Below are 23,795 nucleotides of genomic sequence, written 5' to 3'. Positions count from 1 at the left end.
TTGGAGATTTCGCACCTCCTCCCACAAAAATTTCACGCGCATTCACCCATTCGTGGGTATCCATAGTCTGTCAAAGACTGAAGGAGCCTGTATACACACACACACACACACACACACACACACACACACACACACACACACACACACACACACATATATATATATATATATATATATATGTATATATATATATGATGATTGCAACGTCTTGTCAGACTCCCTCAGACATTTAAAATCCATGAGCCCAAATGTCTGAGGGAGTATCTATACAAATATGATTACAGAGTCTTAGCTTTGTACGACAGCTAAGTCTCTCTCTCGGTTCAAAATGTTGAGATCCAGCAACAAGCAAGAGCAAGATAGACAGCAACAAATTAAACTGCATACCAGCTTAATGCGGGTACTGGTCTTCCGCTTTATGGTTTTTTAAATCAGAGATTTGCTTCTCTTAGAAAGGTTGCCTTCACCACGGCTTACGGGAGCCCTCTCCACACCAATACACATATACACACACACACACAAATATACACGGTGCTAGTTGGCCGTTGACCCAGAAAAACAGTTCATTCGCCCTTTATGTCAGGTCATGTCATATGCTACTGGTACCATGTAACCCAGTACTACCTGCCTCATGGTCGGGTCACCGGCGACTAAACTGGTTCCTCCACCAGACTTGTTTGGTGAGGAGGGTGGCTAGTCTCCCCTGAAGGATTATATATATATATATAATATATATATATATATATATATATATATATATATATATATATATATATATATATATATATATATAGGCTGCATTACTTTTGGATCAGCCTTCGTTATAGACTTTGAGCACAATATCATTATAAATTTATTTAAACTCTCTACGAGCCGTATCAAATAAGGAGAGCTAGTCAGGTTAGCATCTGACTTAAAAAGTGAGAGAGAGTTACAGTGATGTTTTGTAATTATTAGGAAACAAGTGGAAAGAGAGGAGAAATGCTAAGATTTTGCTGCTTGTCGGGTTAGTCGAGGGTATGTACGTCGAGGGGTCTCCAGTATTATTAAAACACTATGAGCTAGTCAATGGGATGAGACGTTAAATGTCCTGGAAACGGTACTATACTGCGAAATGGGTCAGTCAAAAGGATCTGTCGATTAGACGTCTTTTTTGTCAGGGTGACAATTAAAAGCATACCTGGGATGTTGGGTGTGGCTGGCTCCTTCATTCAAGATACATCTTCGCTCTGGTGGGTCCCTTTGTCTGGAATCGTGTTGATGCTGGCACCTCTCGACATTTAAGGCAGATTAAAACAACGCACATGCAACACAATTGCAACATACACATGTGAAATCTTAACGATTTTATTTCTATACATAAATATATCACAATATTTTATAATGTTTTACAAAAGGATCAAAAACAATTAATAGTTAACGTTTTTAAATTATTAGACTGAGCTAGCAACTTAGACAGTCCTAACTAGTGCTGATGGAGAGGAGGCGACTCCTTCTTGTTTACAGAGAGGCAGAAAACTACGTGCTCACCCCATGGTTGTCTGGAATAAAAGAGATCGAGGGAATAGGATCTGCATTATGGCTCACTTGTTCTTGTGTATCGCTCCGCGTATGAGCAAATCACCTCAGGGCCATTACGGAGGCGGTGGGAGACCATGACGACCAGTAGTATTAGCAAAAATAGTACCACAGTATGAGTTTATATTCAATTAAAGTATTTTTAACCGACCCAGGCACATTCATCTAGCATATAAAATGAAGTCGATTTCTTGTCGCCAATATGTTTCTTTCTACGAAATCAACATTTGATACGGGTTCCGCGTTTCTCTTTAATTAACTTACTAACGGGACATGTGGACATTCCACAGGGGACACATTCATATTTAATATATTGATTTTGATATTCTGTAGATGTTCAGCGTAAATAGAGACGCTCTGATATAATTATAGTGCTTTTGTTAAAACTGCAAAAGTATTTATCTAAGCTAGCAGGGACAGCCGGCGTAACCCGGTCGTAAAGTACACTTAAATATGATATTTTAATTCTTGCAGATTTTGTATATATTAATATAGAGTTAATGTTCTGTCGATTTTTATATATTATAAAGCATCAGCTTGAATCGAAACCGAAACCGAAAACAAATCTCGTGATATATATATATATATATATATATATATATATATATATATATATATATATATATATATAGCCTTATTTGTAGATATATCTTTAAAGATAAATCTTTAAAAAATACTTTGCAATGATGCGATATAGGTAAAATACTTCGCTTGTTTTTTTTCCTTATAAGTGAAATGGTTTCCATGTTTAATTTTTAACTAGCATGGGTATCCAGTGTTGCCTGGGTTGACATGAGGTTCTGTTTGAAACACACCGGTATACTAATTATACGTGGATACCGCCACAGCAAAAATAAAAGAACGGATGAAATGATGTAAATGTAATCGCCCAAAAAAAGGAGTATGTGATACCCTCTCCACCAGATATTTCGGCAAAAGGGCTATATTGAGCACTGGAAATACCCACCCCCGAAGAAAAGATCATTAAAAAATAAACCATTACTTTTGTTTCAATTATAATTGCAGTGAATACCCGTGCAATCGCAAAAAAATAAGAAAATAAAAAAGATATACCAAAAATTAATTCCAAAAACAATTAAATGACATTTTTCGTCATTTTATATTTCTAATGTAATCATCCCCTCCCCTCCCACTCTGAAAAATTGAATTTTTCCTATTTTGGGGTTCGTTCTGTTTATAAAATTGTTAGGTGAAAGTGCATAATGGTTTCATAAAAATTAATTAAATTTATCGTTATTTTATGTTTCAAATGTAATTCCCCCCCACCACCACAAAAGACTATAAATTTTTGCATACCTCATGTTTTATCCCCTCCCCTCGATCTCCAAACGTGAAAAAAATGCTACAGATGACATGTCTGGTTAAACGCTTTGTGGCCAAAAAGTGGGTGCTCATTTTACGTTAAATTTATATAGAAAAGTTATTCCCCACGCAAAAATGTAATTTTTTTTTTTTTCAAAATTTCTTCTTTCATATTATTTATAAAGACTGCTTAAACGTATTAGGCCACAAAAATCAAGGCCTTAATTTTTTTGGTCAATTTCAAGTTTATTTCCAACTCCCCCGAAAACTTTAAAATGTCGACTTTTAATGGTTTTCGGTGGTGCTGAAAACGAATATTACGTTTAAATTTAGGGCAGATAAATAGCTTTCATGATATGAAGGAATTACTGTTTCGAAAAGTGGGGGATCACTTTCCTATATAAATTTAACGTAAAATGAGCCCCCTACTTTCTTGTCACCAAGTAATTTTTTAATATCATAAAACAAATTTAACTGTGATATTCGTTTTCAGCACCCCCGAAAATTGGCGCTGTTTTTTTTTTTTTTTTTTTTTACTAAGAGATGCGTTCATTTTTTCATCTCATAATTTAGGACGCTAATTATGCTGTTAGTAAGTTTACAAAAGCATACTTTTGTTTTTAGTTCTTTTTTCATTATACGACTTTTATAGTTGTTAACATGTGCTTCTGCAGTTTAACATTTCACAAAAATTCTGTTTACATTTAGTGGGGTTAAATAAACTACAGAAGCACCTGGTAAAATCTATACAAATTCTATAATTGAATACCCATCTAAAAAAAAAATGAAAAACAAAAATATATTTTTGTAAACCGCTCGTGTAAGCTTACTGACAGGATTATTTACGCCCTAAATTATGAAAAATAAACGAATCTCTTAGTAAATGAACAGCGCCGGTTTTCGGTAGTACTGAAAACGAATATCACAGTTAATTTTTTTTATGATATGAAGAAATTATTAGGTGGTTAGAAAGTGGGTGCCCATTTTACGTTAAATTTATGTAGGAAAGTGATCCCCCATTTTTTGAAAAAGTAAGTTTTCATATCATGTACACTACTTATCTCCCCCAAATTTAAATGTGATATTCGTTTTCAGCACCATCGAAAACCATTAAACGTTGTCATTTTCAAGTTTTTTGAGGAGTTGGAAAGAAACTTTACATTGACTCTTTTTTTCTAGGGGTTAAACAACGTTGGGTCACGTCGTAAAAATTGACTATTTTTAATTTAAGATATTAAATAAATTATAAAGAAAATCTGTTTCGCAGGTAATTAAACACACTTGCTGTGGTATAATTATTATAGTAAATCCTGGGCAACACCGATTACATTTTATAAACAAAAAACAAAATGAGCAGGGGATGATGGATTTTGTTCACATGTGTCTTTGTGACTAACTCTGCCCTTGTGGGGATGCAAGCAAATGAGAACATTGTTTAAAATTATTTTTCCCTAACAAATAAAAAAGGTTACTTAAAAAGTAAGAATTAGTGAAAAAAAAATTCCTCCGAATTAAAATAAAAAAAAATAATTCAGCTTAGAATAATATTTCGAAATGAAAACAAAAACAGGAAATATTTAATAACGTGCTCCGTTTAAAACAAGTTTTTTTTTTTTTTTTTTTGCAAAACGTAATGACTGATAGTTTCCACAGACCCTATACTAATCTTGACATCTTGGGCTGTTTGACGAATAGTAATGGGCCGATCTTCCAAAATGGCAGCCTCAACTTGACGGACAGATACCACCTCATCAATGGCAGAAGGGGGGGGGGCAACCAGATCTAGGAGCTGTTTCCACAGACTTCCGGCCATGTTTGAATTCACAATGCCAGCGTTTTACAAGTTCATATGATGGGGCATTATCACCATAAGTTTCTTTCATTTAATCAAAAGTCTCCTGTGGTGTGCGTCCTTTCAAATACAAAAACCGGATCACTGCTCGACATTAAACAGGCTCCATTTCACACCTGACTCAGTTCAAACACTTGTAAAACAGAAACCATAATTAGTTCAGAGTTGTAATTTACCACATAACCCGTAGAGATATAAATCATTGCACATGACAAAATTTCAGCTAAATCAGACAACTGGAAGTGGGTCAGAGGCATTACTTATTGCACTCCCCTCGTATATATATATATTTACATATATATATATACATAAATATATATACATATATATCTACATATATATATATAAATGTATATATATATGTATATATATATACATACATATATATATATATATATATATATATATATATATATATATATATATATATATACAAAAGCATGCTACCACCGTGAAGTAAATAAAAGATTCCGCCTAAAGTTCGTCCAAATTCCCAAGTTCGACAAGGTACACCTGAAGAAGGTCGGGGGTTACATCGACCGAAGCGTTTTGAAAACCACACTCAAGATGAGAACACTAGTCCGATAAATCGAAATAATACGAATAACCAATCCTCATCTCAAAAAAATCAGAAACGAAGTGAACGTATTGGAAGTGTGAAACAGTCATTGATCCTCATTCAACTCCGGACAACGCCGGGTCTCCCTGCTAGTAAGAGCTTATCATAACAGAGACTCAATCGATTCGACTTAAGATGTCAATCTAAGCTGACGTCAAGCAAATAAGGGATAATCTAAGCATTGTTCTGTTAAGACCAACTTTTATAATATTTTTTAACAGTTAAAACCGTCGGCAAACCGGATTATTAAATACGTCAGATTGACGGTTAGACAGCACTTTGAAGGTCGGTGATGATAGTTGTAAATTTGGAAAAAAATGATTCTTTAATAAGACAGCTCAACAATAATTAGTTTACATTCGACTTGAAAACGATTATTTTGCAATTAGATGGGAACAGTCCCGTAGTATGTTTTCCACCGGCGAGCAACCCCGAGAAAAATACTTTGCAAGACTTAAAAGATACTTTGCTAGACGCTTCTCAGAAAGAGACTTTGCTAGACGGTTCTTTAAAAAGAGAATTTTTTTTAGATGGGTCTTAGAAAGAGACTTTACTAGACGTTTTTTGGAAAGAGACTTTGCTAGACGGTTCTTAAAAAGAGACTTTACTAGACGTTTCTTGGAAAGAGATTTTGCTAGACGGTTCTCAGAACGAGACTTTGCTAAACGGCTCTTAGAAAGAGATTTTTCTAGACGTTTCTTAGAAAGAGATTTTGCTAGACGGTCCTTAAAAAGGGATTTTTTCTAGACGGTTTTATGCAGAAGCAAACAAGAAATATTATTTACAGTGATTGTAGCTAAAGGAGTCATTGTTGTAAATATTTTATTGAAGAGGAATTATAGTTTGGAGCTCAGTAGAGCACCTACCATGAAAATAACCATAGAGTATCGAAATACTAGCAAGTCTCTTCTGTGAGAAGCAGGTTGTATGGAAGAAAAGAGGACATCCCACTAGATTTCGAATTCAGTTTTGCCATCTGTCAAGGTAGGAAGGAACGATAAAACGAAATCGGTATTTTTACAAAGGGCGGTAATCCTCTTATTTTTTTAACCAGCTTTGCATTTTATTTTATTTATTTTTTTTTTAGATAGGCAAAAAAAAAAAATGCTAAGCTGGTTAAAACAAAAAGGATGACCGCCCTTTGTTCAAGAAATTATATATGATAATAATTTTATAATATCAATAGTAGGTTCTCTGCAGTGCAATGTAGAATACAATGTATTGTGAAATAAGTCATAGCGAAAAACATGTGAACTTCCTCCCGGTGCACCATGATGGGTCCCCAACTAGAGCAGGTAATCGATCAATTTGATTGAAAATAGGCGATTTCACCGATTTACATGGCAATAAAAAAATATTGGAGTTTGGAACATGCATTGACAAACCCAGTCAACGTCGGGTCACCATGTTTTTATATACATAAGTACTGAGGTGGGAAATAAAAATAAAAGCGGGAAGGAGGTGATACATAGACTGATAGAGGGGGGAAAGTGATAGATTAGACGTTAGTAAACGATATGTCACTAAAGTTATTTGCAAATTAGGGTTAATTAAAATAATTAAAATATAAATTTATCTTTCAAATATAACTTAATCCCAAAAGTGAAGAGAAATTTTAGCATGCATTTCAGATGACTAAGATATAATAATAAAAAAAAAAGATTTAGGTAAACAAACGTTGATTAACGAAGTTTTATTAATGTCCGAGTAATAAAGAATGTTGTATTGCAGTTATTCTAGTAAAGGAGTCGAATTGTGCTTCCATTAGTACAGTTTTTAGTATATATATATATATATATATATATATATATATATATATATATATATATATATATATATATATATATATATATCTGAACGTCTGTGTGTGTGTGTGTGTGTGTGTGTGTGTGTGTGTGTGTGTGGTCACGAATAGGCTCCTATATGGTTGACTATTTTAAAAAACTGATTACATATAATGATAGAAGATGTATCGAGGATCAGGGATGGGTATGTTTGATCTGGCAGAACGGTGGTTCATAAAAAATTTGCGGTCTGCGTTCGCGCCTGGCCCCAAAGTATGGAAATAAAAAATGAAAAAAAAAAAAAAAAAAACGTTTACAAGTGTTTTTGATATAGATGTACATAAGAATGCTTTGATAAGTATGTTTCAACTTAAATAGGGATGGCATAATAAAATGGTGGGGGCTGCGTTCGTGCCTGTACTCCATGGAAATATGGCACAAACTTTAACAAAGACTTTTCATATCTATTTGCGTAAGTATACTTTGATAATTATGTTTCAGCTTGAAGAAATATGGTATAATAAAATTATTGGGTGTTCGTTCGCGCCTGATCTCCATAAAATGTAAATATGTAACAAAGTTTAACAAGGTTTTTTAAGGGGATGAGGGTCCACAATAACATCTTAACTTTAATCTTAATTCACGTTAGCTTTTATTTATTTTTTTAGTTGAATCATATTGTGTCGAATAAATTCACCTCATAAATTCACGTTCTTATTAAAGTGAAAGCAAAAAAAAGAAAAAGTCGGAACTTTTCTCGACACAAATTTTGCATAACTCTGTTTTTTCCTTCTGCACTTGTATGTGGCATTCTTTCGTAAATAGATAAATAGATAAATAATTAAAAAAAATAAGAACGTTACTTGTGATCACGTCAAAAGAAGGAAAAAATCCTGCTCACGTGATTACGTGTCTTTTTAAAAATATTTACATAACCTTTTTATTTTTATTTATTTATCTGTTTAACCTTTTTTTGTCAATGTACTAGAAGGAATTCAGTTGATTACAACCCATTTCTGCGTGTTCTTTACATTACAATATTACAACCCTGAATCTGACGGCGCAATACTACACCGTTCAATACTACAAAACTGAAACGAAGCTGTTCTGCTTGAAAAGGGCGCAATTTTCTTCTTATTCATATTTATATCGATTCTTTGCTTTAGAAAACTAAAGTAATTACGTGTTTACTTTTTTAATATCCCATTTTGCTGTTTCAGATTATTTTACTAAAGTAAGTAAAGCTTCATTATTTTTCAAAACTGTTGTTGTTTCTTTGTCTTTCGATATTTCGTCGATATTATTTAGTAAGAGTGTTTAGCAGAAAAGCCAACAAACGACTATCCGAAAAAATAAGTATACAAGAAATAAATGTTACCATAGTCAATAAAAGTTCAGTTCATGTTTCTTTTTGTTTTGAAATAGTTTTTAATTCTCTTTACTTGAAATAATTTCAGCGAACCGAAATTAAAACGAAATTTGAGGCGATAACTACTTAAATGCATTTTTATATAAACTACACATGCCATAAGCGAATATTCCTCAAGCACAAAATAATGGGAAACATTAAAATATGTTTATAAATATTCCTTACGTTGACGAAACTCTCTTAAATTGTTAACACACAATGCTCAGGTGCCCCTCTTTCAAATTGAAAGCGGGGCTCTCCATTTCAAAGTCGCTGCCATTTTGATTTTTTTAAAAATCGGTTCGTGAATTAAAAAATTTTTTTTTTTAACAAACTACTTAAAAATACAAACCAATGAACTTTTCTACCATAAAAGTAACTTTTATTGACTATGGTAACATTTATTTCTTGTATATTTATATTATTATATATATAACATTTTCTCTTGTAAGGAAACATCATTTTGTTGGTTACTCTTGGCTACGAATGGAAACAACGTTGATATAAAAAATGCATTTTCGCGAAAATTATCTTTACTTTCATCATATTTTGCTTAGGGTAAAATTTTTGAGTATCAAACTCCATCTCTTTACAACCCTCTCCTTTTCCTAACCTATCATACTTTCATCCATCACAGTCCATTTTCTGTAGGCCGTTTTTGAACCCAGTCAACGACGGGTACTTCTGCTAGTATATATATATATATATATATATATATATATATATATATATATATATATATATATATATATATATATATATATATAATAGAAACATCTTATTATTGAAAAATTAATCAAATTTTCCAAAAAATATAATAAGACTGTAAGGAAGGTATACAAAATTTTAATAATCCGACAAGGAGTACAAATAAAAAAGAAAAACCTTATTCCGCAAAGTTTCGAAAAATGCAATTCTTGTCATCAGAAGAAAGAGGTCTGCAAAATATACAATAAATTTTGCAGATTAATGCTTTGAAGGAATCTAAAAATATGAAATTCATCATACTTGCATAAAAAGCAGTTATTAAAACAGTTAGTGACAGTTTATATAAATTCAAAGGGATTAAGAAAGCGGGAAAACGGGAAAATTGAGAAAAAGCATATGGTAAAAATGCATTGAATAAGACGATAAAATTCAGAATAGGATAAATCCGAAACAGGGCGATAACATCTAATGGCTTTTAACCGTGTTGAGCTTTCTTTATCTTGATAAGTTTGCTTTGTTAAAAAATATATCTTGAACAAAGCAAACTTATCAAGATAGAGAAAGCTCAATACTCTTTAGAAGAGCACTTAAATACATGAAATAAATAAGGAATAAAGGTTGCGCATAATTTTTTTTTAATAATCAGATAAATAGAGAAAGTGTAAGAAATAAAAACCTCATTACGCATTTCGAAGCTACATGTTTCTCATCATTAAGAAGAACCAGTATTAGATAAAAAATATTTTAGACCATGATATTTCGAAGCTAAATGATTCTCATCAGAAAAAGAGAAGAGCTAGAACTATTAAAACAATTGAAAATATAGATAAACTACTTGCATAAGAACATTTAGATCGGAAATGAAAGACGTATACAGTGAGGAATATTAAAGGATGTATAAAATACAAAAATAGAATCTTTAAAATATAAAAAAAATAAAAATGTAGGAAAGAGTGAAGAGCATACGTAACAGTTTAAAAAAAAAAAAAAAACAAGCTGAGCACAATCTCATTATAAATTTATTTAAACTCTCTACGGGCCTTATCAAATAAGGAGAGCTAGTCAGGTTGGCATCTGACTTAAAACGTGAGCGATGTTTTGTAATTGTAAAAAAGGGGAAATAGAAAACAAGTGGAAAGGGAGGAGAAATGAAATATACTTGAGAAAATTGAATAAAGAAGTAAAGAAAGAAAGCCAGTAGGAGGGAAAGGGATGAATCTACTGAGGTTGTCGAGAGAGAAAACGAAGGGAGATAAGCTAGAAAGAAAGAAAGAGATTGTTTCTATAGACACATGACAATACTTATCTATGAAATTCTTAGTTTGGCCAATCAACTCTGGTGTTCTGGCTTCCTTACTCCTCCCACACCTCTCATCATCCCTTCCCAGACTTCCTGCTTTCCTTAAATCTCTTATGTTAATAAAAAAAAAACTGGTGTTCGATTACTGCAAGATGGTCCAAAATCAGTCTGAAGCATTCCATACGTTTTTGTGGCATGTTTCCAAGTTTAAAACCTAATTTTATTGCATATTGTTCGTCCAGATTGCATTCACCAGCTGAGACAATCAGGCTTCAGTATGGTGTATTCAAGTTCCTGTTGTAGCTGTTCATTTGAAAATCATAAAAATTGGTCAATCATTTCATAAGAGATATAGCAATAAGATACTGAATTTTCAAGAGCAAGTTTAAATGCCTGTACAAAGAGTCTGGAAACTTCTTGAAGGCACCTCTCATATATATATATATATATATATATATATATATATATATATATATATATATATATATATATATATATATATATATTCCTATCAACTCGTTTCTTTTGTGTATATTGATATTCATATTAAAAAATTAAAAAAACCCTCTTTTCTATTTATTTAAAAAGAAATTACAATTTTCTTATATATGGCTTGTCGAATTGCATTCACTAGCAAAAGATCTAGCTAATTTGACTATTCTTTTAAACCTTCATTTTAATTAATTCCCTATTAGTTTTTTCGGTTTCCTTATGGGATGATCATCTTCAGTTAACTATTACGTGTAATTATATTCATGTAGATATTCTACATGATTTATACTTGCATAATATTTGCGTAAAATCTTTACAGGGAACAAAAAATTGTTTCCATATATATTTATGTATGCGTATGTATTTTTGTTTAATCTATCTATCTATCTCGATATCTAAAAAAGTGAATGTGTCTGTCTGTCTGTGTGTCTGTGTACATTTTCCTTCGCAATAACTGTTAATTTTCAGTCTACAGACTCAAAATTTGATATACAGGGTACTGAGATTTGGGAAAATCTTTTTAATCCATTTGCGGCCAAAATTTGGCTATTAAGGGGTTAAAGTTCAACAATTTGACCTTTGAGAACTCTACCAAGCTCCACCGACAATTTTAGATGTATGTTCCTTGAACATTGGTCTAACTTAGGGGTCATAATAGGGGTCAAATTTGTAAAAAAAAATGACCGTTTTTTTTTTGTTATTTCTTTTTTTTTTTTTGCTCAGCATACACCCCCGAACACCCAGGCAACGTCGGCCACGCATGTATATAATATAAAGCTGAACGTCTGTGTGTGTGTGTGTGTGTGTGTATGTGTGTGTATGTGTGTGTGTGTGTGTGTGTGTGTGTGTGTGTCTAGTCACGAATAGGCTCCTCTATAGTTTACTATTACAAAAAACTGATTACATATAATGATAGAAGATGTATCGAGACACAGGAATGAGTATGTTTGATTTGGCATAATGATGATTCATTAAAGGTGTGGGGTCAGCATACGCGCCTGGTCCACAAAGTATAGAAATTAAAAATGTAAAAATTAAAAAAAAAGTTTACAAGTGTTTTTGATATAGATGTACATTATAATACTTTGATAAGTATGTTTTAACTTAAATAGGGATGGTATAATAAAATTGTTGGTCTGCGTTCGCGCCTGGCCTCCATAGAACGGAAATAGGCACAAACTTTAATAAAGACTTTTCATATCCATCTGCGTAAGTATACTTTGATAATTATGTTTCAGTTTGAAGAAATATGGTATAATAAAATTATGGGGTGTGGGTTTGCACCTGATCTCCATAGAATGGAAATATGTCACAAAGTTTAACAAGGTTTTTTAATATAGATCCAGAGAATATTGTGATAAGTGCTTCATTGTGAACAGGTATGGTATAAAAAATTATGGGGTTTATCTATTTTATTTTTACTTTCATCATATTTTGCTTTGGTTTTGATACCTCCAAATTCGAGGCTATCTCTTTACAACCCTTCTTTTTCATAACCTATCATACTTTCATAAATCAGAGTCCATTTTCTGTGGGCTGTTTTTGAATTCAGTCAACGACCGATACTTTTGCTAGTATTTAAATATTTTATTACATTTTCACCCCAAACAAGGCATATTGATATAAATAAAGAGTCATTGGCCATTGCTATTGGTGGTAGAGAAGGTTTCTTGTAATTATTGAAGGAAACGAGTTTTGTCTTGGCAGCATTGTATGTGACCATCCATTTATGTCCCCATTCCACTACAGATCGGAGGTCATCCTCTAGTGCTTCTGCCATTTCTTTAGATATGTGTTCATTTGTTTTCCTGACGTGTCTGTTATAGAGTGTGGTGTCGTCAGCATATATACCCATCTCCCAGGAAATTTTGTCAGGGAGGTAATTTATGAATATTAGGAATAACAGAGGTCCCAGGATGGACCCCTCAGGCACTCCCGCATTCATATCGTATTGTTTAGATGTACGACCGTCGAGGACAACCTGGATTTTTCTCTTATCTAAGAAGAATTTAATTATGTCATATATTCTTCCAGTGATACCATATGATCTGATTTTCCTGAGAAGACCTTCATGCCATACTATGTCAAAAGCCTTAGATATATCTAGAGCTACCGTTCTACACTCCCCGCTTTGTCCAGTGACTGGTATATACGTTCTGAGATCACCGTGTGTCTATATACACACACACACACACACACACACACACACACACACACACACACACACACACATATATATATATATATATATATATATATATATATATTTCTGTGGAAATATATTTTCTTATAATATATACCTATCCTTATTTAAGAAGCTCAATGTAATTACAGAGCAATATAGTGAATAAATGACAAAATACTATATTCTAAAGTTCATCATGTTGATTAACTTATAATTTATTCCTTTAATTCAGTTGTCATTTACAATCTTTGTCAGTATCTGTTTCGTAGCGCAAAATCAAACACTTAATTATTATATAAATCAGTGAATCTATTATGCCCTTAACTCGTCAGAAGAAAGAGATATAATCCATCCGTCGAAAGGAAATAAAGCGCGTTTTGACACGATTAAAATCCGGAAAATGGAAGAGAATCTGTAAATAACTTATTATACGTTTCGATTACGTTATTTTGAATTTTAGAAAAATTCCTTTTGGCAAATTTATTGTTGCTATTTTTTCTGATGAGTTAAGGACATTATAGTTTTACTGATTGATCTAATAATTAAGTGATTGATTTTGCGCTACGAAACAGATACTGTCAAAAATTGTAAATGTCAACTGAATTAAAGGAATAAATTATAAGATGGTCAGCATCAAGAAGTTTGGAATATATATATATATATATATATATATATATATATATATATATAAACACATTTATATATATATATATAAATAAAAACCTATATATATATATATATATATATATATATATATATATATATATATGAAACACGATATATATATATATATATATATATTTCGTGTTTCATATATATATATATATATATATATATATATATATATATAGGTTTATATATATATATATATATTTCATGTTTACTTAGTTTAATATTTGATTATTAAGTTTACTTATTTTACTTATTTTTATCTATTCTAAAGTAGTACTATTTAATTGATTACTGTTTACTGATTTATATTCGTATTATTCATTATTCAATATTCACAAATTATTTATTTTCTAACTTTAGTAAATTTTACTATTTATTACTTTTCTTCCTCTCTTTTTACTTATCAGTAAGTATAAATTTTTATTATGGAAAATTTCAACTTAATCTCCATTTGAAAGATAATACAAGCTCTACCAGCTGCGAAACTTTTTGTTATTGGAAGATCTAATCTATTTAATTCTTTGGCCTTTTCTCAAATTATAATCTGGAATCGATAAATTGTCATTATGTTTTCAATTCTATTATGGGTACATACTATTAAAACATTCTAAAACCTTCACTTTATTCTATTCTTTGTCTAATACGTGAATTTGCCTTGATAATGCCTGCTGCAGAGGGGTCGAAAGGCGGAAGGTATTAATCGACCGTACAACTAATAAGGTAGACACAAGACAAGGAAGTTACGGCAATAGCAAAGTGAGATGCCGAATACAGATGATCAGTTAAAGATACTAGGATAGAGTGTTTTATTTTTACCAAGAAAAAATAGTAAAATGCGGGGCAATGAATATCATGACCAGCCGAAGTGTTAACGGACGTCTTAAGGGTTGACATTTTTACGTCGCTGGGGTAGAATGACATGCCTCATGTGTATAGACGGGGTCTGAAGCTGAAAACTGGTAACCAAACGTCGACGGGCACTGCAACTGGTAGCTGTACATCAGGGGACACTGGAGCAGGTAGTTGGACGTCAGCGGCCACTGCAACAAGTATCTAGACACCAGTACGCACTGGAACTGGTAGTTGGACGTCAGTGGGAACTATAACAAGTAGCTGGACGTCAGTTGGCACTAGAACTGATCGCAGGACATCGGTTGGTACTGGAAAAGGGAATTGGACATCACTCAGAACTGGAAACTGGTCGAAGCTGCAGGAGTGGGTTAAAGGTCGCTGATAGCTGCAAGAGTAACTTGGTGTCCACTGATATCGCAGCAAGAGCGAATTGGAGTCACCGGAGGTTGCAGTAGTGAGTTGGTATCACGGGAAGCTGCAGGAGTGGGCTGGAGGCCGCTGAGGTCGCTGCAGAAGTGGGCCGGAGGAGCTAAAGGCTGCAAGAGTAAGCTGGATTCTCTGGAAGTGAGCAGGAGTTGAAATATGTTCAGGTACTAGAGTGGCAGATATACGGCATAATCACGTTGAAACACCGGTTCCCGTCAGATCACCGAAGTTAAGCAACGTTGAGCCTGGTCATTACTAAAATGGGTGACCAATTTGGGAATTCAAGGTGCTGTATGTAAGAGGACGTCGATACCTTCCGGGATATACATGCGACTGGGGACCGCTTGTGAATTTCATACTCCCATGAAACTTTCTCCTTCGGAGGAAGCCGGTTAAACCTGAATAGGGTTGGTGCTGACTGCACACAGACTAGAGTAGCAGGCCGTTAGGGAGAGTTCCAAGAGGCAGAATGTGTATCGCATACGGGTGGTTAGTGACTCTAATTAATAATGCACTGAAGTAGCACTGAAAAGGGCTGCTTGGGCATTGATACTGCTACCCTTGGTTCCCAGGGCGACTGAGTCCGCCGAGTTTTCGAGAGTCAAATCGGGATAGAAGTATTCCTAACTCACGGGCCGAGATGAAACATTCTCTTAGAAGTTGTTTGTTTCATGAACAGTCATTCGTGCTAAAAGCGACGGTGTCGCTAAACAAACGAATACTATTATTAATTTTAGACAGAATTTCTTGCAGGTAAAAATGTATTCGGTGATAATTGTTTGTATATATTTTATTCTCCGTCCAAAAATAAAAAAGTTATTTTGTTTCGTTGTTAAAATTGAATTGTGTGTGTGTGTGTGTGTGTGTGTGTGTTTTGTAGAAAACGTTGTTGCTATTTTTAGTACGCGTGGTCGTGACATCTTTCCAGGAGCGTCAGTCCCATGTCTGTCTTTGCCGACGATTGTCTTTTGTTTACAAAAACAAAGGAACAGTGATATACGAGCGCAACAAACCCTTATACAAATGTTTTATGTAAATTTTAATTATCTCTTTAGTGTATAAACCTGATGGTTTACTGTATAAACATTAGCCATCCTTACTTTAGTCTTGATCATATGTTTAAATTTTCTATTTATTATCTAATCTCTATACTGACGAAGAAACTTTATTTCAATAAAAAAATATATATCATTTCAGAAACGATAGTGCACATATCGGTTTTTGATGCAATGTGGCAACAATACTGCATACATGGGAGAAGAGTGGCCTTGTAAAGGTACAGGATACTCTCAGTCGTAAGTAACTTTCTATCCTTACATCATCAACGCTCTGATCCCCAGCGGGCATCAATTGTGATGGATTGCTGTCGTCTGGGTGAGGCCCCGTGTTTTGACAAGCTTCTGGGTTTGACCTTTACTCCTGATCTGAAATGGAACACGTACATCAAGTCTGTTGCCAGGGTCGCTGGAAAGATGGTGGGATCCTTCTACCGCTCCAGAAGATATCTCACTACTGATGCAATTCTCTATCTATATAAAAGCCAAGTACGTCCAAGGATGGAATACTGTTGCCATATCTGGGTAGGAGCTGCTAAAAACAGCCTATCCTGCCTTGACAGAGTATAAAATAGACTTCGTGGCTTAGTGGGGGATGCCCTTTTCTCTACCCTACAACCTCTCTCCCACAGAAGAGACGTTGCGAGCCTATCCTTGTTTTATCGTTATTTCCATGGCAGGTGCTCGTCTGAACTCCAATCTCTGGTCCCCCCTCGCCAATCTTTCACGAAAAACACCCGTCTAGCTGAATCCACTGTGAAAAATTTTCCCCACTCTATATCTGTGCCTAAATCAAAACGCGGATTCCATGAACAAAGCTTCTGTCTTAGAACTGCACGCCTGTGGAACTCTGTTCCGTCTGCCTGCTTCCCACCGGACTACAACTTGGATGTCTTCAAGTCCAATGTTAACAAATTTCTAATGAACCGCCCCCTTAAGTAAACACTTCATCAAATCTCCACACTAACGTAATGTACTTGCAATAACCCTTATCCCTGAGTGGCTTCCGGGCCTTGATAAGTGGTGTAAAAAAATAGTACGATAGAGGGAGTCTGTATTCTTTGCAGTAGCCTTGGCAATGCACTTAATGTATCTGTTCTAACATGTTCCCCGAGAATGTTAAGCCGAGGAGATTGAACGAAGTACTTTCAGGTGATGTATCATTATCCATTGCTATTAGTGTTTGAGAAGGTTTCTAGTAGTTATTAAAAGAAAAGGGATTAGTCTTGGCAGCGTTGAATGTGACCATCCATTTTTGTCCCTCTTCCACTGTTTTCCTCTAGGTTTTTCGTCATTGCTTTGGAGACGTACCTGTTATAGAGCGTGGTGTCCTCAGAAAATACTCTCATCTAAGAGACATTTTTTTTTTCAGGGAGGTCATTTATGAATATCAAAAATAATAAAAAGTACAAGGAACGACCCCTGAGGTACACCCGCATTTATATCATATTGCTTTAACGTACGACTGTCGAGAACAACATGGATTCTTCTCTTAAGAAAGATTGAATTATATCAAGTATTCGTTCAGTAGTAATTTCGAGGGGCTAGCAATCGTCCTGTTGTCATAACTTGGATCGGTAGAGAGCATGAGTTTTACAGCGGCGCATCTCCGATGTTACTCGTTGAGCATTGTGTCACTTTCAGGCATGATAGAAGGCTCCTATCGCTCTGGGGATTTGTATACAACTGGCCAACTAGTAGATGGTCGGCAAAAAAAAAAAGAAAAAAAAGACAACTGTTTTTCATCAAACGAAAATGGAATCATATCGTCTTTACTAGAGCGATAATTGTATTGTTCCACCCTGCATATATATATATATATATATATATATATATATATATATATATATATATATATATATATATATATAACAAAAAGGAACAAACCGTATTATGTGTTCATCAACGTTTCGTCTTTATTTCGAGACTTCCTCTGAAAATAAAGACGAAACGTTGATGAACACATAATGCGGTTTGTTCCTGTTTATTTTCTCTATTTTCATCATTTTCATCATATATATATATATATATATATATATATATATATATATATGCATTACTTGCCACTAATACGAAACTAAAACTAACCGAAACATCCTTACAAGGTTGTTACGAACATAATATAAATATATAATACCAAATTGTAAAAAAATTCTTTTTACAAAAAATCAATCATCGGGAAATAAAGGAATTTAGGAACCCAAAAAATAGGATATATTTAAAAAAAAAAATTTCTTTCTGTTTTAAATTGCTTAGGGCCCCTCGTAGAAACTTCACATAACTCTGTTCTTAAATAAGGATACGAAAATTAGGCGATACATTAATATTTAAACGGGCTTTTCCGTAACCACAACCAAGATAAATGATTCTCGCATGTTTTTCCCGTTAGAGATCCCCCCCCTTTTCTTTCTATTCAAAAAATGCTACATTGCCAAAAATGTGTTTATTCATAAAGTCTGAAGAAATGTTGGTTTTTGAACATTTTCAAACGATATAATGCTTGAAATTGTCGAACTGGACATTGAAACAATTGTAGCATAAAATGAAATACACTTTTCGTTGCCATCAATACCTTGTCTTGAAGTCTTGATTTTGCATACACAGTATATTAATGCTCAATTATGAAATGTGATAATTTTGTGGCTTAATCCTTAAGTCAACCCTTTTTTGGCTTAAAACCTATTGGTATATGAAAATTTACTGAATTAAACGAACTCAGTATATTACATATAAGTCTCTCTCTCTCTCTATCTCTCTCTCCCTCTCTCTCTCTCTCTCTCTCTCTCTCTCTCTCTCTCTCTGTATATATATATAGTTTTTTTTAATATAATTCTCAACTTACACGTGTTTCGTCAACTACGACTCATCAAATAATTGAATCTAGCGATATATGAAATCGGGACACCATAGTAAGAAACGTAAACCTCTCGCTCTCTCTCTCTCTCCCTCTCTCTCTCTCTCTTTCTCTCTCTCTCTCTCTCTATATATATATATATACATATATATATATATATATATATATATATATATATATATATATATATATATATACTTATTTGCTATAATAATTATTAAATACCTACAGACTCTAGTATTTCATCCTTTCGAGAATCATCAGTGCTGGGTGTCACGATTATCACTAGTCGATAGATTCGAACCCAGCGACAGAAACCATCTGACTTCATTTGCAAGGACCTAATCAATTTGGTTACCGTGAACTACAAGAAATGCTGTTGACTTTTAACATTTATTTATTTTTTTTAATGTTTTTTAACGCTTGTCAGAGTGACCAAATCATTATATGATGATCTCCGGATAAGAGTTTAATTGATCGACTTTTATTCAACTGAAAGTGCTCAACGATAAGAAACGAGTTTCTTAAAGGGCTAACATAATTATTTACTATAAATATTATTAGATACCTACAGACACTAGTGTTTCATCCTTTAGAGATTCATCAGTGCGGGTGTCACGATTAACACCAGTCGATAGATTCGAACCCGGCAACAGAAGCTATCTTTATTATATATATATATATATATATATATATATATAAACACATCTGGTTGAGATTACTTCACTTGTAAATATTAACTCTTTAATATTTATAATATATTTTAAGTTTACCATTTTGATTACCTTGGTAAACTTATTGTAATTTATATATATATATATATATATATATATATATATATATATATATATATATATATATATATATATGTATATATATATATATATATATATATATATATATATAATAAAAATTACAATTAAATTTATCCAAAATGATCCAAGATGGTAAAACTAAAGTATATTATAAATTTTAAAGAATTAATATTTATAAAGTAATCTCAACCAGATGTAAAAGCTCGATAAAACCAAATAGAAGATAGAGCTTATAATAAGAACAAGTAGTCAATAAAACATGTTAAAAAACACTTTGGACAAGAGTTAAAAACATATTTCATTTTAAAAAAGAAACACTAAATAAATGGATAGTCCTTAATCCGCGGAGTTTCGAAGAAATACTTTCCTTCTCATAAGAGGGTAGGATTTAGCAACTGAACTATCAATACGAAAAGTATATATGTAGGAGTACAAAAAGTATTTTGAAAAAAATAAAAACGAAAAGATTTTCGTTTTCTTTTTCAAAAGACTTTTTGTATTCCTACACGTAAACACATACGAAATAAATACAGAAAAGATATAAACAATATATATATATATATATATATATATATATATATGTATATATATATATATATATATATATATATATATATATATATATATATATATATAACAAGAATTACAGTTAAGTTTACCAAAATTATCCAAGATGGCAAAACTAAAGTTAAATGATAAATATTAAAGAATTAATATTTATAAAGTAATCTCAACCAGATGTAAAAGCTCGATAAAACCAAATAGAAGATAGAGCTTATAATAAGAACAAGTAGTCAATAAAACATGTTAAAAAAAGAGTTAAAAACATATTTAATCTGAAAAGGAAACACTTAATAAGTAGATAGTCCTTAATCCGCGGAGTTTCGAAGAAATACTTTCCTTCTCATCAGAGGGTATGAATTAGCAAAATGCGGGATCGGATTTTGCGTCCAAATGTATTTGATGAAACTGCAAGTAAGTTAAAGATCTTACTCGATAACAAAAATGAAGCAGAGGGAAGGGTAAAAAAAAAGAAAAAGGTGGCGCTTTTATTTTTCTTTTATTAATATTATTGGAATTTTTTCCCGTTTTCCTTGTACATATTTGTGAATTATTCCATGGATTTCGGCCTTTTGGATTATTTTGGACCATCTTCCAGTTACGTGATTTCCTTGGATTTTACTTGTGTGAATGGAAATTCAATAACTTTCTTGGATTTATATTTTGGGACTTTACCGACATTGGATAATTTACCTTTTACCAGACTATCCATTCACGTGAGGTCACGTTTTTTTTTCACCATGTTCCCTCTTCTTCACCTTTTGTTATCAAGTTAGATTTTTTACTTACTTGCAGTTTCACCAAATACTTTTGTATGCAAAATCCGATCCCGCATTTTGCTAATTCCTACCCTCTGATGAGAAGAATAGTATTTCTTCGAAACTCCGCGGATTAAGGACTATCCACTTATTAAGTGTTTCGTTTTCAGAATCAATGTTTTTAACTCTTTTTAAATTGTTTTTAACATATTTTATTAACTATTTTCTCTTATATATATCTGATGAGATGGTAGACATCGAAACCCTATAGGTTAAGGAGATTAATTTTCTAAAGCATTTTTTGTCTTGCTTAGAATAATAAAAATTCTTTGATATGAAACTCAACCACTGAATTTCATTTCAATGAGAGTTTTTTGAAATTCATTGAATTACAATTTAATTTATTTGCTCTATCTTGCATATCGAGCAATTCTTGTTTAGATGGGATAACTTATAGAATATTACTGCCAGTAATATTTTGTAAACTTTACAATCTCACGTTTCCACAATAACTGATTGTTAAATAAAAACTATTCTGAAGTAAACAAACACATCCCAATGTTTTTTTCCTTATTGTACACATTTGTTTATGTAGTATGTGTATTGCGTTGATATAGCCCGTATATGAATTCTAATTACCTTTCTTTAGTCTATAAATTTATGAATTGCTGTATAAAGGTTAGATATCCTCACTTTAGTTTTCGCCATATGTTTCATTTTCTATTTAGGGTCTAATTCTGATGAAGAAATTTTAATTCAATTAGTTGTGTCATCTCACAAATAATAATACACAGGCTGCTGTGTTTCTGATATTTTTTAGATAAGGATGGGTTATTCGTATTATTTGGATCCTTCGAACTATTGTTCTCATCATCAAATAACGCTTAAGATGGGAACAGCAGTCCGAAGAATCCAAATGGTACAGATTAGTTTACGTTGAATGTTTGGAACGCCCTTTTTGTTTTGTTTTTCAGTTTTTGAGGAGCTAAATTTTCTCCGTATGTGTTTAACTCTGACCTCGTGGGGAGACAAATAAATAGGAATTTTAACTACAGTTTGTTCTGAATACTACACATCTGTTCTGCACTCAGTTAATGGAGGAGAGAAATCTTTTTACACGGGGACAGATTTAATTTTTGACCCAGTACAGAGTGCCCCCCCCTTAGCGGGCACCTGGAAACCATTGCATAAATAAATCTATCTTTCGTCTACCTTCGACGTTAAAGTCGGTGTTGAATAAAAGTAAAGTTACTGTGAGATCCTTCTAGACTAAGACAGTCTTAATATTTGTCCCCATCTGGGGTTTATTTTTCCGAGAGCTGCCCCCCCCCACTCCCGAAAGGGCTATTTATCTCCCACCCTCGTGACGGGATGAAAAGAAAGAGCATCCTGGCATGCTAAAAGTTCCTAAACAGCCTCTTTTTTTTTACATGGAGGTCACCACTTATCAAGGCCCAGAAGCCACTCGGGGATAAGGGTTACTGTGTGTACAGTAATCAATGAGATAGTATCGTAGTAATAGTTAGTATTGGAGATTTGATAAAATTTCATTACTTAAGGGGGCGGTTCATCAGGAATTTGTTTGTGTTGGACTTGAAGATATCCAAGTTGAAGTCGGGGAGGGAAACAGGCAAGCGGCAGAGAGTTTCACAGGCGTGCACTTCTAAGAAAGAAGCTTTGTTCATGGAATCTACGTTTTGATTTAGGCATGGATAAAGAGTGGGGAAAATTATTGACAGTGGTTACAACTAGTCGGGTGTTTTTCGTGATAGATTGGCGAGGTGGGGACCAGAGAATGGAGCTCAGACGAACACTTGCCATGGGAATAATGACAAAACAGCCTCTTCGGTATCTTTAGGAGATTAGCAATAAACTAACACCCTTTCTCAAAGAAAAGAGTGAGAAGGCAAAGCTTGGGAGGGTAGTCATCGCACAGAACAGTCAACAAAGAACAGGACATTTCAAATATGGCCTATTATCTGTTGGCTTACTTGCTAAAGGAAAAAAAAATCCCCGGTTTTCTCCACATTAAAAAGCATACGACTTTTTGTTTACCCTCGTGAGGAGGTATGTAAATAGGAAGTTTCATCTCCGCCCGAGTGAAGACTTTCGAAAAAGGCATTGACTTTTCGCTATGGCGAAACGGTGACAACGACGAAACTTCTAGTCGAGCTTACAGTCTGCTGATCTAACCAATAAGTCGAACCGAGTTACAGTTGAAGTTATTGTTGCTGATGTTATTGGAGCAGTACGTAGCTGCAGTAGTCGAGGTGATGGCGGTGGATGTGGTGGGTGTCATCAGAACTCGGCTTGGGTCGATCGGTTGTGTCTGGGTCATCATGACCGCTAGGATTTATTTACACACAGACAAAACGGCGAGCCCGTCGGAAACGTTGATACAAACGCAGGTATAAATATAGTTTTAGTTTTATTTATTTATTTAATTTTTTTTAGAGAGTCTTCCTTATTCGTTCATTGGGTGTTTGGGATGAATGGGGGTTGTTAATCACTTTAAAAAATAAAATAAAATAAAATGTTCTTATGATATATATA

The 23,795-nt window shown here is 33.3% G+C and overlaps 1 pseudogene; it reads left to right on the top strand.

Moving 5' to 3' along the window:
• Nucleotides 1–15,378: 15,378 nt before the first annotated feature.
• Nucleotides 15,379–15,497, top strand: LOC145291681 (5S ribosomal RNA; annotated as a pseudogene).
• The last annotated feature ends 8,298 nt before the right edge of the window (nt 15,498–23,795 follow it).

Source organism: Euprymna scolopes, chromosome 12 (genome assembly GCF_053919585.1).
Source record: "Euprymna scolopes isolate OS-2025 chromosome 12, ASM5391958v1, whole genome shotgun sequence".
NCBI lineage: Eukaryota > Metazoa > Mollusca > Cephalopoda > Sepiida > Sepiolidae > Euprymna > Euprymna scolopes.
Note: the sequence above shows the minus strand (reverse complement) of the source record. Positions and strands in the feature narration are given on the sequence as shown.